The sequence below is a fragment of the Zosterops lateralis genome (genome assembly GCF_965231275.1).
Source record: "Zosterops lateralis genome assembly, chromosome: 1".
NCBI lineage: Eukaryota > Metazoa > Chordata > Aves > Passeriformes > Zosteropidae > Zosterops > Zosterops lateralis.
In genome coordinates, this window is record NC_139762.1 from 33,989,326 (window position 1) to 34,007,258 (window position 17,933).

Sequence of the window (17,933 nt, forward strand, 5' to 3'; positions counted from 1 at the left end):
CTATCAGCACCACCTTTCATGTGTCTTTCTTGCTGGCACTTCTAAATGCTTGCCTATCTCCCTAGGCTGCCCAGGCCTCTTTTCACATGGCCATGGTTACTAGGTCTTCCATGACTTGTCTGTCTTCCCAGCTAGAATTAGCCCTGTTAAATCCCCTTTGGAGCCCTTCTGGATACCTCTGAGGTAAAAGCATATCATGCATGTTGCAAAATTCATTAACTTTTGCAGTACTTTTAGCAATCTTGATTGCGCCTTATAATTTGTATGGTGATCAGAGCCCTACAGCTGTGGGGGAAAGCAAACCTGATGTCACAGCATCCTTTACTCTTTTTCTTCTTACAAACTTCTACATTGATTGTTGTTTACTTCTGAGGGCAGAGAGAGAGAACAGGAAGGCTTGTAGTCTTTCTGTGTTGGCAAAGCAGGTGTGTGGCCAGAAGTAAGTCAAAATGGGAAGGTGAAAAACTAAAAAGGAATGAATATTCACCAGCTGGGCACTCAGGAAGAGACTTCCTGTGCCAAATGGTTAAAAGAAGTTTGACCTGGTCTAAAATTTACAAAGCTGGACAGGACAAACCAGGCAGCAAACATTAAAGAGATGCACAGGTTTGCTGTAGCTGCCGTGACCATGCATAGCATAACATGACCTGATATACACAATATTACATGATCTATATAACATGACATGATAACATAACATGGCTTCACAGCCTCTGTCCACAACCCTGCTGATCTGCCCCAGAAGCCACCAGTGCATACCAAAGAAATAGAGAAGGCATACAATATATGCTGCTCAAAAAAGACCCAAAAGTCAAAAATGCAGTCTCTCAAGAACCCTGTCTTTTGTGAATGTGTCTGTTTGTGCATTACCTGCCACAATAGGATCTGTGGACTTGGCAGCCACTGAATTCCAAATAATAATGCTCATTAAAAGTACTTTTCTTGCTGTTTATTTGAGTTTTACTTGTCTATTTTATTTAGCTCCAGGGAAACTGTGAGTGCCCACTTGCATTTGGTCTGGTTCCTGGGCTTACTGCATTTGAGAGCCAATTTCAAATGTCAAGTGGTCACTGTGTGGTGGATGAGTAAAATTAACATTGAGACCTCTAGTGAAACAGGGAATTAAGAATCACTGAGTTTCCTCTTCACACAGATGAGGATGTTTTTCAAGCAGTAATTTAATATTGTCTTGGAAATGAGAGGAAATTTCAAGGTTTTCAAGAGAAAGTTCTTCTGATTTTTTTATAGTAGCATTTTCCCTTCAGAAGAGAAGTTAAACAAACTGGCAATTGGAGAGTCTGGATTTCTCAGTCTAGTGCTGGTTTTATACATACCAGATGCTGTTTTATAACATTTATCCTCCTCCCCCTCATTGGTGACTATTACTCATTTGTCCCAGTGTTCTGGGATTTTAGTATTTATCTAAAAAGCAGTCAGATGGAAAAAAAAATTAGTCCTATTTTTTGGGTATTACTTAAGGCAGAAAATATCAGAGTACATGGAGGTTAACTGCATTCAGCAAGCATGTTTACAGAGATGTGGCACAGGTCTCTGCAGAATCTGGCAGCCAGACGCCGTTCAGCTGGCAGAGGGCAATACAGCTATTGGGCAACAGTGAAATTCAGTGCACTGCAAGCCAGATTATCCCTCCCTACTGATGCAGGCCTGGTTATTTGGATTGCTAGTGAGGAGTTCTACCTGGAGTAGGAGAGACAGAAACCTCCTGTGGGGCACAAAGGATTAGCAGAGATACTCCACACCCATGGGTCGACTTTTTGGAGTCCCACCTAGATGTAGATGGATGACTTAATATGTTGTCCATTGCAACCAAAGTTTCTACTTACTTCCCTGGGCTCTGGGTGAGGCTCAGGCATACCTCTTGTGTTACTCTTTTTCTTTCAAGTATTGCACACAGCATGGAGCACTTCAAATCAGAGGTTAGGTCCCTGTTCTCCTTTCCTCAGAGGACCTGCACACAGATTCTTTAATCTCTGATGACTGTCACGCTTTCTGCTCTGAGAGTAGGATCCCAGCTTCTCTCATTAGTACTAGCTTTGCTGGTCCTTTCTTTTGAATACACACAACAGGAAAAAATGTGGAAACACTAATGCACAAAACCTGCTGATGCCATGTTATTTCATTCTTTTGGGACCATAAACACAGAAGTAAGATAAGACATCTGGAAGACCATAGGATAGATACCTTTGCATTTCACTTCAAAGGAAAATAAATTATATTGCTCAAACCTTGTTAATTGGACCTACAAGGTACATTTCCTGCCTGCATGAACAAAGTTTTCCATTGTGTGAACACCTCGAAGTTGCTAGTACTTCACTTGAGTGCATGTGATACTCAGCAAGTGTCAATAATGGCAGTAAAAAGCATGACCCCGACAATGTGTGCAAGTCCAGCTACACCATTAAACTTAGCAAACAGCTATTACTGACTGGCATCAGAAGAACAGAGAACCAACTCTCTTCACACTCACTTGAAAGTTAGGCTTCTGGCCTCCAGCCAAAGAGCTGTTCCAGAGCCTTCCTGCTCCAGTGATCAGACAATCTCCTAATTCTCAGATGGGGCAGTTACATTCAGTTTGTGCCTATTGATATTTCCCACTCTGTCGTGGTTTAACCCCAGCCAGCAGCCAAGCCCCATGCAGTCACTCTCACACTGCCCCACCAGTGAGATCAGGGAGAGAATCAGAAGGATAAAAAGCCAGAAAAGTCATGGTTGAGATACAGGCAGTTTAATAGGCAAGGCAAAAGCTGCACACATAAGCAAAGGAAAACAAGGAATTAGTTCACTGCTTCACAGGGGCAGACAGGTGCTCAGGAGGGCAGGGCCTCATCATGCCTGACACATATTTGTTGGTATGTGTTACTCCAAATGTCCCCCTCTTCCTGCTTCTTCCCCTCACTCTTTATACAGTGCATGATGTCCCGTGGTCTGGAACATCCCTTTGGTCAGTTGGGATCACCTGTTCTGGCTGTGCCTCCTCACAGCCTCTCATGCACCCCCAGTCCCCCCACCAGCATTACAGTATGAAGTGTAGAAAAGGCCTTGGATCTGTGCAAACCAAATAACAGAAACATACCATTATCACTGTGTTCAGCACAAATTCAAAAAACAGCCCAAGTCTAGCTGTGAAGAAAATTATCACTACCCCAGCTAAAACAAGCACAACCCCCAGACATGCACCTCAGTAACACTTAATGTAGCAAAACTATCCAATGTCACAGCTGTTAGACACAGGTACATAGGTAAGAATTTCACCAGATGACTGTAGAAAGCATGCCTGTTACTGCTGTGAATGAACTGCTCATTTTGCATCAGGAGATTGCCATCAGGAAAACTGTTCATTATGACTGCCAAGTTACTGTTAGCTGGGGGAAAAAACTAAGCTAGGTAGATTGAGTTCTACTGAGGTACAGTAGTAGCCTCTCCTCTTTCTGTACTGCAGCCATTAGTGTCATAGCCTGAGTTTTAAAATAGCTCAGATGCATACTAGTAAGCTTACTTCTCACTTTTACTGCTAGACCTTATTTGACAGAAAAATATGTCTTCCTAGACATCAAAACCCTGGCTCCACACAAAACAAGTCAATAAATCCAGGCAGACTTTATTTATTTATTTGCCAGAGGTCAGAAATTGTTCCAGACAGAAGGGAAATCCAAGAAATAAAATCTTCTGCTTTTTTTGAAGTAACAGTACTGTTCCAGGCAGAGCATCAGACCATATCTAGAGTTATTGAAATCAGTGGAAAAATCATCCTTTAAGTTCAATGAGTTTTGTGTCAGATCCCTCACCTAATGGATCAAAATGTTGAGTGGCTGTGATTTTCCCTTGCATCTTAGGATATTGATGAGAATCCAGGCAGCTGTGGGAAGACAAGTACTGCCCCCCACTATTGCCTCATGATAATTGAGGCAAGATGGGTCACACAGGCTATTGCTCAATGCATCCTTTCATCCATGCTGTTTTTCTAAGGGGTTACTGCTGAGAAGGGATCTCTGTGGTTAAGAAAGTTTTGACAATGATAAATCAATGACAGCCTTTAATTGAACTCAAAGGTGATTGCTGAGAAAGAGAAGAACAAGAATATTTATGGCATTAGTGCCACACTTTGACACAACTGGCTGACAAAGTGAAATAGAGGAAAAGCAAACCTCCCACACAGTCCGCCTTGGGCAAATACAAATATAGAGGTCATGAGTAAAAGGTATGAAAGGAAGTTTACACACCTGCAGCCCAGGTATAGCCAGTTCTTCAATCCTCAATCCACTCAGTTGCTGATCAGTCACTTAGCACAAGTTCAATTAACAGTGCCCTCAGCCATGACAAAGATGTGCAGCTGCCTTTCCACTTTTCTGCCTCCAGAAGAGGTGTCGGAAATAGATATCTGTAAAAGGTTTTAAAGTCAGCCACTTCTAAAACCTCTTTTTGAATACAAATAAATAGATATTTACCAGCTGTTAAGATTTTTATTTTAATAAACTGTTATTTTAAAATAGAATTTGAGAAACAACAACAACAAAAACAAACAAACAAAAAACCAAACCTGTTGGAAAGTTCAGCAATTATTGTACCAAAAATATTGAGGTGATTAATTTGTACACATTTGAAGGAACTGAGGATGAACAAGTGTATACTATGATCTATAAAAATGAAGGAACTGAAGTAGGGAAATATTTGGCAGAGACATGGATCATCAGCATCCCCCAGGACTCAGTAGTGAGGCCAGTCCTGTTCAATGTCTTTATCAATGACCTGGGCAAGGACATGGACTGCCCCCTCAGTCAGTGTGCAGACAACACCAGGTTGAGCTGGGCTGTTGATCTGCAGGAAGGTAGGAAGGCTCTGAGGGGGGATCAGGACAGGCTGGATCGATGGGCCAAGGCCAAGGGTATGACAGTGACAGGATGAAGTGCTGAGTCCTGCACTTGGGTCACAACAATCCCATGCAGTGCTACAGGCTGGGGACAGAGTGGCTGGAAAGCTCCCTGGCAGAAAAGGACATGGTGGTGCTGGTTGACAGCAGCTGAACAAGAGCCAGAATATGCCCAGGTGGCCAAGAGCAGTGGCAGCTTGTCCTGTATCAGCAATAGTGTGGCCAGCAGGACCAGGGCAGTGATTGTCCCCTTACACCCAGCACTGGTCACACCTCAAATCCTGGGTCCAGTTTTGGACTCCTTTCTACAAGAAAGACATTGAGGTGCTGGAGAGTGTCCAGAGGAGGGGAACAGAGCTGGGAAAGGGTCTGGAGCAAAATCCTATGAGGAGTGTCTGAGGGAGCTGAGGGAGTTTAATCTGGAGAAAAGGAGGCTCAAGTGGGACCCCATCCCTCTCTAAAACTGCCTTAAAGGAGGGTATAGCCAGGTAGGAGTGAGCCTCCTCACCCAAGTAATAAACTTAAAATGAGAGGAAACACCCTCAAGTTGTGCCAGGGGAGGTTTAGATTAGATATTAGAAAAAAATTCTTCACCAAAAGTGTTGTGAGGTATTGGAACAGGCTGCCCAGGGAGGTGGAATCACCACTCCTGAAGGTATTTAAAAAACATGTAGATGTGGCAGTTTGGGACATGGTTTAGAGGTGAACCTGGTAGTGCTGGGTTAATGGTTGATCTTAAAGGCCTTCTCCAGCCTCAAGATTCTGGGATTATCACATTAATTGGTATAATCAAATGGCATGAAATAACTACTTGTGGGGAATTCAGGGTTTTCTTGGTTTTTACAAGTAATAAAGGCAAAAGACTCCTGGAGACATCTTTGAAAAGGTGAAATTAAATCACAGTACATAACTGGGAGCAGGTGATATAAGAATGTCTAGTAAGAACTAAAATAAGAAGCAGTTGAATTCAAAAAATCCATCCCACAAAATGAAAAATGGTCTTTGAATTAAATGGGCTGTTAAACTGACCTCAAAAAGCTAAGGCAATGTGTTACATCAAATATTTACTTTACAAGGAGAAAAATGAAACAACGCAATATTCACTCTCTAAAGTAGAACTCATGTTGATTTTAGGAATTTCATAGATTATAGTTTTAGTCAGTGTTGAGGTAAAGAATTAAAGGTGTATTTATTTCTGAGGCAGCTGGGGGACTATTATAGAGTGGAAGCAAACAGTCATAACAATAGGGAGAGAAAAACTAGCAAATATGCCTGCCAGCACTGGTTTTGATAAGCCAAAATGAAGTCACTTACTAATTGTGAGCATTTATTTTCTAAGATGTAAACATTATTTCAATATTAAAATACTGACTAGTGAGGGATGAAGAGACAAAATTAATTGAGAGCCTTGATACACTGTCTATAAAGTCTTTTTCCAAGAGGCTGTAAAGGAACTTGAGAATCAGAGTGAAAGGTAAAGTCATATCATGTGTTAAAAACTATCTGAGAGAGAGACTATGAAGAGCTAGAATAAATTACTGCCTCTTAAAATGGAAAAAGGTTAATAGCAGGATGCCCCAAGGACCCTGGCTGGAGCCACTGTTCTGTATAATATTCACAGTCTGCAAAGATGAATGGTCTGGTAGTAAAATTTGCTTATGATACAGATTATTTGGGTTTGGCACAGTTTGGGAGAATTATGAAGAATACCAGATGGATCTAATAAAGCCACTGTAAACGTTTGGAAGCAGTATGATTGTAAATGAAATACCAACTGTCATGGTTTAACCCTAGCAGCAACTAAGTACCACACTGCCACTCACATATTCCCCCACCCCAGTGGGACAGGGAGGAGAATTGGGGCAGGGTAAAACTTGTGGTTTAAAATAATAAGAGTTTTGTAATTGAAATAAAGTCCAGCATAATACTAATACTCCTACTAATAATAGTAATGAAGAGGGAGGTAAGAAAGAGAGAGAGAGAAAGAGAGAAAGAGAGAGAGAGAGAGAGAAATAAAACTCAAGGTAAAAAACCCCAGTGATGCACAATACAGTCGCTCACCATCCACTGAATGATGCTCAGCACACCCCTGAGCAGAGATTGCTCCTCCCAGCCACCTCCCTCCAGTTTATATACTGAGCATGATGTTCTGTGGTGTGAAATATCCTTTTGGTCAGTTGGGATCAGCTGCCCTGGCTGTGCTGCTCACTCACAGCTTGTTTGTGCCTCCACATTGGCAAAGTATGGAAAACTGAAAAGTCCTTGGTTTAGAGAAAGCATTACTTAGGAACAACTAAACACTAGTGTGTTGTCAACATTATTCTCATACTTAATCCAAAACACAGTGTTGCACCAGCCACCAGAAAGAAAATTTACCCTGTCTCAGCCAAAATCAGGGCACCAACAAAGAAAGTTCAAGATAAGGCTTGTTGGAAGGAATGGAAGTAGTAGTGCACTTGAGTGTAGCGGGCTCTGGTGGAACTGCAACTTCCAAGGACAGCTCTAAGCACAACTGGCAAGAAGCACCATTAAAAAAGCACCAGTAAAACTGCTGGTGTGGTTGCTGTCATCTTGAGAGTGTTTGCAAATATGAACTGACTAGCCAAATAGTTTCAGCAAGACAAGACCCAAAAGATGTCAAGGGCCAGATTAAAAAACGTGAACTAGCAACTAGAACACTTGGAAAAGATGCATGAGAACCAGTTCCCCTTCCTTCCTGTAAGGGAAGTCTACATGTCATGGGGGAATGCCACAGGACTACCACAGCAAAAGCTGTGCCAAAGGGTGCAGACTGAATTATTTCATTTTCTTGGAGAAAAAAAGGAAAATAATGAATCCCTGACCTTGGCAGTGATTAAACTATTCCTAAGAAGATGCAGTGCTTTAATGTCTTTATGAATCCAGTGGGTTTAATAAGTGGTATTCCCCAACAAAAAACCTTGATTCCTGTCAGGAAATGCTTGATTCCCAGAAAATGCTTTAGACAAGAGGTTAGGGCTCCCACTTCATGCTTACTCACTAAAGAAGCAGGAACAGTAAAATTGCTGGGTTAGACTATATTTTCTTCTATTTTTCTTCTAAGCAAAATATTTCTCTGAGGCTGAATGGAATATTTGTGTCAAATGAACTAGTATTATCCAGGGTTTCTTTTGACAAGAAGATAGACTGTAGTCTTGATTGTAACCACTTTTTGTTTAAATTGTCCAGTTTAGCTGTCAAATCAATTTGTGGTGCTCAGGATGCAAATGCATGCTGTCAGTTCATCCAAGACATCTGCTGAGTGTCCAGCAATTGTCAAGAAGTGAGTGAAGTATTAACATTTTTAAGAAGAAAATGAAAGGTAATAAAGAAAATAATATGATGCCATATAGCCTTCTTTTGGTCTTCACTTTGTCACTTAACAACGGGCTGCATCGGAGCCCTTGAAACTTCAAGGCATTTTTCAAAGACATCCCACACTGCTTTTTTGGGTAGCTTTTTGCATTTCCACTCCCTCATTTCATCAATCTCTTCTCTCTTTTGTTCCTTCACCAGACTCACATGCACCTTAAGTGCACACCCAAACAATTATTCTACTATTTTTTCCTTTTTTTTCCCCTCTCATCTCCTCAGGTGACCATCCTATCACTTCCATATTTGAGGTTGAATTTGAAAAGCACATTTTGCTTAAAATGCTATTTTAATTTCAATTCTTGAAATCTCTCACCTAAAAGAAAATTATCCAGACATAACCAGCATGACAAATCATAACTTTGATCATAAAAGGTCCCCAGGGTCAATGTGAGTATATTGTATATTCAGCTTCTGCTCCCAAAAAATAAAAGGAAGGAAAGTGACACAAAGTGTTTGGCAAAGAATGGATGTGCTGCTTGAGCTTCTGTGAGCCCGAGCCGCTCAGGGAGGAGGTGCCCAGAAAGGTGACTGTCTTTTTATTCAGCAAATGTAGGCTCAATGGCAATGACAGATATCTTCAAACTGGCAGCTGAAAAGACCTGAATCATTCAGGTGAGATTTCTGAATATAAATGGAAGAAAAAAAATCAGAGTAAGAAACTTCAGAGGGAAAGAGAAGACAGTATGACAGGGGCAGCAGAACTAATGAAGTTTGCTCTCTTACGTTTGTTTCTCTACGTGTTTCTCACAAAGCTTGACTCAATAACCATGGATTTCCCTTCATCTTGCAAAGTTTACCTACATGTCCCTCAGCTCTCCTACAATAGTTTCACCTCACTCCAGGCCCTCTAATTACCAGGCAGGGAAGAGGCCAGATGTGCTGTAGCTGAATTCAAGCTCAGCCCTAGTCAATCAGTAACAAGATGAAGAGGTCAGCCTGCTCTCACCCAAAAGAAAAGTGCCTGAGTGCCTCCTTTTCCTGCATCATGAAGGAAATAATAGGCTTTTTCTACCTAACCACAGGGTTTTAATACAATTTGCAGGAATGTTGCAAATTTGCCAAATCTGCCTGAAATCAGTCTGATGTTCATAGTTGTTACAGCTAAATTGATAGATGGGTGAACAAATTACTTCACTGAGCAGGCATTGCTTCCTTAAGAAAACAGACTAAAAATAGTTTTCTGTTGCGAATGCCCAGCACTCTGGGGCTTCTTTTCACAATGAACAGACCTAAATCATTTTCAGCCATTGAAAATGAAGTGAAGCTTAGCTATCTGATCCAGCTGAAATAACTTTGCAAATGGAAATTAGCTTCTGGAAATACAGAAGAAGAGAAAGGCAGAAGGGTCTCTAAGAAAATCTGCATTGAAGTACTGCAAATATGGAGCAGATTTCCAGTAAAAAAATATCATCCCAGCCACCAGATTAATTCTTGTTTTTTGAGCTTGTATGAAATGCAGGCAAGTGGGCTTTAGTTTATATTAACCCATCCAAACCCAAAACAATGACAGTGTCCTCCTAGCCAGCTGGTGGAGAATTAACTAGGTGGTACGGTAACTGCTCACAGTGTGGAGATGTCCCCATGGGCTCCATGTGAGATGAGCTGAATCTGGAAGCAATATAGCCGTGCTCTCATGAGGATGCACTCTAGGACTTGCTGCATTGAGCTTATGCTAGTTTGAAAAGCCTTGTAATGCACAATACTCTGCCTATGCTGATGTCAATTTTACCAGCATTTTTATTAGCTCTGGTATTTTCTAGTCTAACTCATCCTAATACCTCCCTCATGACTAAATTTGCAGGATTATGCTGACTAATTTTGCAAGATTGTGCTGCTGAATCTGGCTTGGCAAACAAAGGGTGGTCTTCATGGACTGCCAGGGAGGATAGAAACATACAAGATATTCCCAAATACTTTCTTTCTTCCAGTAGAACCCAGGTAGGATTCAGCAGTGTTTCTCCAGGCAGAATATACTTCAGTATCTGTTTGTCCTCAAGCATTCATCCCAAGAACTTTAATCCTGTCCAAGCTAAAACTGGGTGAGGAAAGTAGAAAGTCTGTGCCCTGTCTGCCCTAGGTGAAAAACTGATTTAAGTTGTGAAAGCTACAGGGGACAGATATTTGGATGTATGTGTATGGGGGAGAATGTCTAAAGCTGAACTTCTAGACCACCAAGCTCAGCCTAGAAACCAGCTACCAACTGCAACTAATACAGGCTGGTAGCAAATTTTGGTAACACCTGGATTAAACAGAAGTGGTATATCCTGAATCCTGTAATTAGTGAAGATACATGAGACAGCCACCACTTACAAGGCTGATCATACGCATTGTTTCAGACTACTAAGACTGGGGAAAATGGGGTCCTTGAATTCTGTAAAGAAGAGCTGGTGATAAAATAACAGGTTCCCAATAAGAAATGGTCTCAATAAAAATAAAGTGGCCTGCAAAAAGAAAGGTGGAGATATTGGCTAGAGAAAAGATCCTGAATGTGGAGGAAGATCCTAGAGGCCTGGGGGCTGTGTGTAGGTGAGTGCCAGGGGATGGCCTTGATGGTTGAACAGTGATGTTCCTGCTGGCTTGTGAAGTTGAGATTTAGAGGACATGACACTGAAGTGACTCAGTAGGACTGAGTATATGAAATAATTAAGAAGGGTAAAAATTCTAATCTTGTTGGTTTTTAAGTAATGTTCAGTTCCCAGATCAATGGTGGGTTGTCATTTGCTCTGTCTCATCCATGACATTGTCTTATTTAAAGCAGTCTGAATTTCCAGGGCTAGTGATGATGTCAGATCTTGTGACTTTTGTGCATTTCTTTGCTATTGTAATAAAGAAGACAAAAAAAGAACATTGTCATATAATTACTGTTTTCCTCCAAAGATTTCTCAGCTGGTACAAAAAGCACTCCAAAGCACACCTCTCAGTGGGAAAGGAACACTGACACTTTTAACCTTTGAAAGTAGGCATCTGAACCAAAGTAATGCAGCAGGAAAAGTAGACACTGGTCTGAGTCAAAAAAAATGCAGGTATTTTAAATATGTTTGCATGGGAAGGGCCTTTTTTGGATGCAATTAAAAAAAATCTAATATGGAAACTCATCAATATTAAGAAGTCTGTAAACTGTTAAAATGTGTACAAGTAAAATTAAATTATCAGGAATATAATTGATTTACAATGCAGTAAAATTGACAGGTGTATAGATGAGTCATAGTAATATTTATTTTTCAAAGAAATTGCCCACATCTAACAGTGAATATTCTTGAGTGACTAAGCTCAAGTCCTTTTTGTGGTGTGAAGTGAAGCACTGGAGATTTGCAATGACATCCTCTGTCTTTCTGTGTTTTAAGCTCATCTGGATAACAAGCACTAGCCTTGTATTAGCAATCTGCTTCTCTTCTCTCCTCTGTTTCCACAATAAATTCTTGACAACTCTTTCTGAATGTCACATATTTGCTTTAAGGGCATGTTAAGCTGTCCATGTGGATGTAGCATGCTTTTCACTGTTTTCAACAAGTCTTGTAAGCAGAGCTGAGAAAAGTCAGAGATCTCTAGTTCCTTGATTACAAAGACCCAGCTTCTTTGGCAGCTCAATACCTTGCTCAGGGCAGGCATTTTCTTCTGACAGCATTCCAGTGATGCAATCATAAAAGCTGTAAACAATTATCTTCTCAGAGATTTTCTGAAACTTACTAGTGAGGGCAGCAAGACAAAGTAGTGAGAACCCTGACTGTGATAGAACTCTTGGAAGGAAAACAATGGTGTCACTAGTTTGGCATGCAATTTCCATTTCACTTTTTACTGCTAGATCTTCACAGTCCTAGATTAGGAAAATAAAACATCCCGGCTTTCCTATTTTTGGCAAGTAAACTTGTGGTCTTTTAATGTTTTGGACTATTTTTTTGCAGACTGGCCCCATTGTCTGTCTACAAAGAATACTGTTGAAGCATCTTTCAGTTTGGTGAAAAAAATACCAGGCAAAGCCTCTGGTTTATTCTCTGACACCAGGCTTTCCAGTGGCCATTTGTTTCCTGAGAATCACATACATGAGGAGTAACACAGATCCTGGAAATCTGGGGGTAATTATCCCAAGTTTTTTCAATTTTTTATATCCCACTACTTCATTTGAAGCTCACTAAAATACTATTCCTGTTGTGTTTTGCCTTATGACTTTAATAAAACCATTACCTTGACAAAGGGAACAGTAATCAGATCTATTGCAAATGGTATTCTTGGAAGTAGGTAACAGATCCAGACTTAGCCTCCATCTGGTACTAACCCTGAACTAGGCATGCTACCAAGTGAAAAAACTCCAGTCATCAAGGAAGTGGCAGATTACTCTATTGTAGACTGCTAGTAACTTTTCCACAAGCATTGTACAGCAGAATCTGGTTTCTTGCAAAGCAGCAGCACTTTCAAGGTCACAGCTTGATAAGTCCTATCCACGTTTGCAGAACAGCCACAGTAAACACATCAGAAATCCAAGAGTAGGAAAAGGTGATGAACACTACACTTTGGGCAAGCTCTACTTCCATGAGCTGGCTCTATAGTGACTTCTGCCTCTAATTTGTAGAGATTGCTGCACCAAAAGAGAAGACCAATGCTGACAGAAGCACACACACGCTTCAGAGCTGTGGCTCTTCCATCTGCTAACTGCAGTTACTCAGGAGATGTTCCATGGCTAGGAAACACTCTTTTTTGACATGCAAAAATTTCAAGCTGCTTTGGATGTTTGTGTCTGCCTTCCTAGTCGTTGGTGGGGGAGCTGATACAATGACAAAGTTATGGCAATTGAAACTAAAGAGGGAAATAACTTATTCCATTAGCAGGAAAGCAAACTAAGTCTAACAAGCTACAGATGTGTGTTATGTGCCCTGATCTCCAACATATATTAGTAATCCATCTCTCACCCGCGTTTCATGCACTACTGCCATCACCATGTCCCCAGTCTTTGTCTCTCCTAAATTCTCCTCACCTCAAACTCCTCTTACAGTCCCTTGTCCTGTTCATACAGCATCCAGAGACGTACTTATGCTCCTTGTTTACAGCCTTTAGGCTTTCTGCTGAGCACAAATGAGCCCATGGTATGAAGAGCTACAGGCACAGTCACTGGTTAACCAGCTGCTGTCAGAGAGAAATCTCACCTGAGTTTTCCCTGCTGCTCCCTCTTTCCTGCTCCCAATCCAGTCATCTGTCAGATCTTCACATCTCAGAGATCGCTGCTCAGCCATCCCTCTTTGACACACACTTTATTTCCTTAAGATGTGTCAGTGAAAAATACAAACCAACTTGCTCTTTCTGTCTCTCTCCATGAAAAACTACCCACAAAGAAGAATGTGCACACCTAGCATTCTAATACACTGGACAGTGCGAACCTACAGAAGTGAGAACCTGGTGAAGGAAAGGAGGTATGTGCTGCTCCAAGTAAGAGAAGAACTACCAAAAATCTAGGGAAGAAAACTCATATTCAGCTCTGTATTTCTTTGTAGCCAAAGCTATTTCTTTCTGTCATTTATGCCCAGATGTTTGTGATATAAAGTGTGAGTGGGACTCATTCCTGCTGCCACCCTGGATTCCAGGGGGCGATTGTGGCTCTGCTGCAGCAGCACCACCTCTCTGCAGTGGGGGAGGTGTGAGATGACATCCAAAGCATTACTCATGTCCTTCTGTCTGCAGATAAGTGATGATGGCAGGCCCTGGCAGCTATTGTTTGAGGAGGGAGGCACCCAGCAAATTCTCAGATTCTTAATTCTGACTTCTCCTGCCCAGCCTTCCCAGAGCTGCAGATGTCATCTAAAAGGCCACAGATATATCAACTGTTATCAGCGTTTAACAATTCTGAGCAAATTTTGGTCATCCAATACTCCTGCGGTCTACCTCAGCAAGATGGGTGGCAATACAGACTAGTGTTGGATCAGTCATTGTAGGGAACCTGACACAGCCATGCAAAACAATCTAACAGCTCACTGGAGCTCTGCACAAATACTTTTGCTAATTTCAGAATAGGAGTAGTGTAAGCATGAAACTCAGCCAACAACTGTGAAAACCCCATACTGGTCACAACCCCAGCCATCAGATCAGGCATGGGAACCACATACAAAACCTCATTGCTGAGAGAGATCAGGAGCCCTACAGCTAGAATCAGGGAGGAGGAAAATGCAGTGATGTTGATTCATATATATGATATTTCCCATGGAAGTGTGTAGGAGTTAAGCCTTTTACCGTAACCTAAATTTTAAGAAAAGCAACAACTTGTTTCCAGTTCAGTAACAGAAGCATATGACATTTTATATTAGCCTGAGAAATAAGGGAAGACAGAGTATGATGCAATTCTTCTCTTTGATGCTCCATATTTTGCAAATTCATGATATTTATGTTCTATGTTAAGCCATTTGAAGAGATGCTTTCATCCAGAAGCAGCAAATAAATAAGAGTGGAAGAATATATTTGGAGAGTCATAAAGCCACATCTTATCAAGACTCCTAACTAATAAATATAGCACAGCTACAATCAGATATTTCTAAGCTGTCATATTTTGACTTATAGAAAAATAGAATAGACAAACACAATTCTCAAGTAAAGATTGATATGAACAACTGGATTTAATGACCTGGCTTCCTTAAACAGGAACAAACAAGTAGATAAGGTCTTCTATCCAAAGATTCTGAACCAGAAAGCTGCACCACAAAGATCTGATTTTCTCCTTATAATGCTAACAAAATTATGGCTGAAGCAGATTTTAGGTGCTTCATTTTTTTTGAGCACTAGCTATGATCTCTGGAAAGATGCCAAGAGGGACCAAGCAATCTACACAAACCAGAAATCTGCCTGTAAAAAACTATAAACAGAAGCAATGGTGTAGGAGACTTGTGATATGAAGTTAGGGATGACTGGCAGGATAGGAATACAACTTCCAGCAGCACCTTGAATTTGAAACCTGTATCCTGATTTTTATTAAAGGTATGTAGCCATTTTTTGCTGTTCAAAAACAGTGCTCCAGGAAAAGAAGCAGCTATGCTAGTAAGAAGGGGGAAAAATCAAAGAAGTTTTTCAATGTTCTTTACTCTCCATTGCTCAATGGCATAAAAATCATAAAGTGTTGGTCTGTGCTGTTGTATTTCCTGGTCATTCAGTTCACTACAATATCATATTACCAGTCATTCCAACTATCACAGAGACACCCCCATTCTACACAGCTTCTCTGCTGTAACTCCATGAGTTATAGCCAAGAGTGCAACTACAGAAATCTAACTTTAGATCCTTTGTTCTAAAGCTGTGCTGCTGCCAGCAGAAATTCACTGAAAGAAAGCTTAAAAGAACATGTTTCTCCTGATACTACATATTTTTATAATTTTACCACTCATTGCCAAATGCAAGAGTTCAAGCTATTGTAACTCTGGAAAGCTAATGGATATGAGCCAATTTTTACCACTCAAATCCTGGCTTTACTTCCACATTCTTGTCCACCCACTTGTTCTGTATTGTTCCACAAAACCACCTCATGCCTGGGCTATTTATTTTCAATGCATTATGTTACTCTCTAATTACAGTGAGATAATAAATGGACTTCTTATTTCTATGTGAAATATGGTAATTGTAGCATCATTTAAATAATTTTGGAAAACTTATCAGCTCTGAATAAAGAACACAATGAATGAAGAAATAAAACACAGCCACGAAGTAGTGCTGACAACTCAGGAATAGCAGTCAAGTGTTTAGGAAAGTTTGAAGATTTGGGAAAATGGGTTTCTGTACGGAACCCCCCTAACCACACACCCCACTCTCCTCCCCCCCCACCCCCCAAAAAAAACCCCCCACAAAAAAGACCCCAACTCTTCAGGCTGATTGTGAATACAGTTGAATGAAAATTGTTTCTTTATATAGCTTGCAGCATACAAAACTTTGCAAAGACAGTCAAGAGTTGCCGGAAGAGATGAGTCAGTGATTTAGAGAAGGAAAGAGGATTGTGCACACGTGGGGTGGCAGGCGTGACACAGCAGTCCTTCCCTGTAGGACATGGCAGAAGTGCAAAACAAAGGAGACTTGGAGTTTGTAAGCAGAGGGACACACTTTAACAAGTTAAGCAAATTTATCTGACCATGGAAAATCAACATGCATTAAAGCCCCAAATGGGTGTCCTCGTTTAGGATTAAAGTGGTCCTAATGTGACTAAAGTTGTCCTTAATCCTTGGGGATTTAGTCCTTGATGAAAAAGTTCTCTGAATTGATTCAAAGGCATTTTGCAGAATAAAATCTCAATGTGCATGTTTCTCCCTTTTCAAGTTATGTCAATTAAGTCATACTTCTTCTTGAGTCACCATGATGTTGCTGATTTTCCTGATGAAACATAACCTTAATTTAAAACATGAACATTTAAAGTCACAGGACAGAACTAGTCTTGGGAAAATTGTAGCCAAGGACTGTCTTGGGAGCACTGGAGGCTGAATAATATCATTCAGAAAACAGGCAAAACCAGGGCAAAACCGCTAACCTTTATTTATGAGGTAAAAATTTCTAGTCAAAAGCCCAGAGGTAGCCACTCCAGGCCACAGTACACAGGACACTGATCCCAGGCTAAGCCACCTTTACCACCTAGGAGTCACTTTGTGTTTTAGCTGCAGTAAACCAGCCAGGGCAGATTTGCCTTAGTTTGAGAAACTTTGTCATATCCTTTAGGGTGGAAAGGAGGGAGTTAGGGTTTTCCAAAGGTCTTTCAGAGCTCAATGTTTGTTATAAGAGAGTCATGATGACACTTTGAGGGAGAAAGCAGTCCCTGCCATGGGCACTTCCCCATCTAATACAAAACACACTTGTGGTACTTAGAGATGAGGAGAATTACATTCCTCCTGATTTCCCCCTGCAAATCCATCTCTGCAAGGGCTAAGAAGATAAACCCAGAGGAAGGCAGGACATACTGATCTCCAGGGCATATCCAGCTTTCAGTCTTCTGCATTCTGCTTCAAGATCGGATGTCAGCATCAAATGTGTCAGCTTGTGTAGAGCAGCACACATCTACTGGGCCCTGGACACGGCTCAGGTTAATTTTACACAGCCCCAGCAGTTGTTTCAGGCAAGTGGCTCCTTATGAACAGCCAGCAAATTAAAATTGACGTAATTAAGGGAAGAAAATATCAATCCAATCTCAGCTTCCAAGGACACTGGCAGCAAGGACAATATGGGGATTATTCCTGACACTTCCACACCTGCTTCACTCTTGTTTTAAAATCTTCCATTGAAGAAAATACAAAAGCATTTATTTTCCAGTGAGGAAAGCAAAAGCTCTGACACTGATAGAAATCATACAGACTGCATCAGCCTTCAACTCTTTTGGCATGCTTACCTAATCTTGTAAGATGCATTTCCTGCAGCTTGGGATTGTCTGTGGTCTACTTGTGCTATCAGTCACAACAAAGGTTTTCTGCATTCTGACTTCTGCATGAGCTGAAGTGTGGGAAGACATTTCCATCTCAGCTTCATTCATGTTGAAGAATTAGGCCCCAGGCTCTGCAGATCAGCTGTGCTGGCCTCCTCTAATAGACATGCAAAAGTGTTCTATCAGCGCTCTTATGTAACCATAGAATGCTTTCTAAGTAAAAGATACTTGTCCGGCAAGTGCTGAGCAAACTTTGGTGGTGAAACAGGCCAGGTGAATGAATGG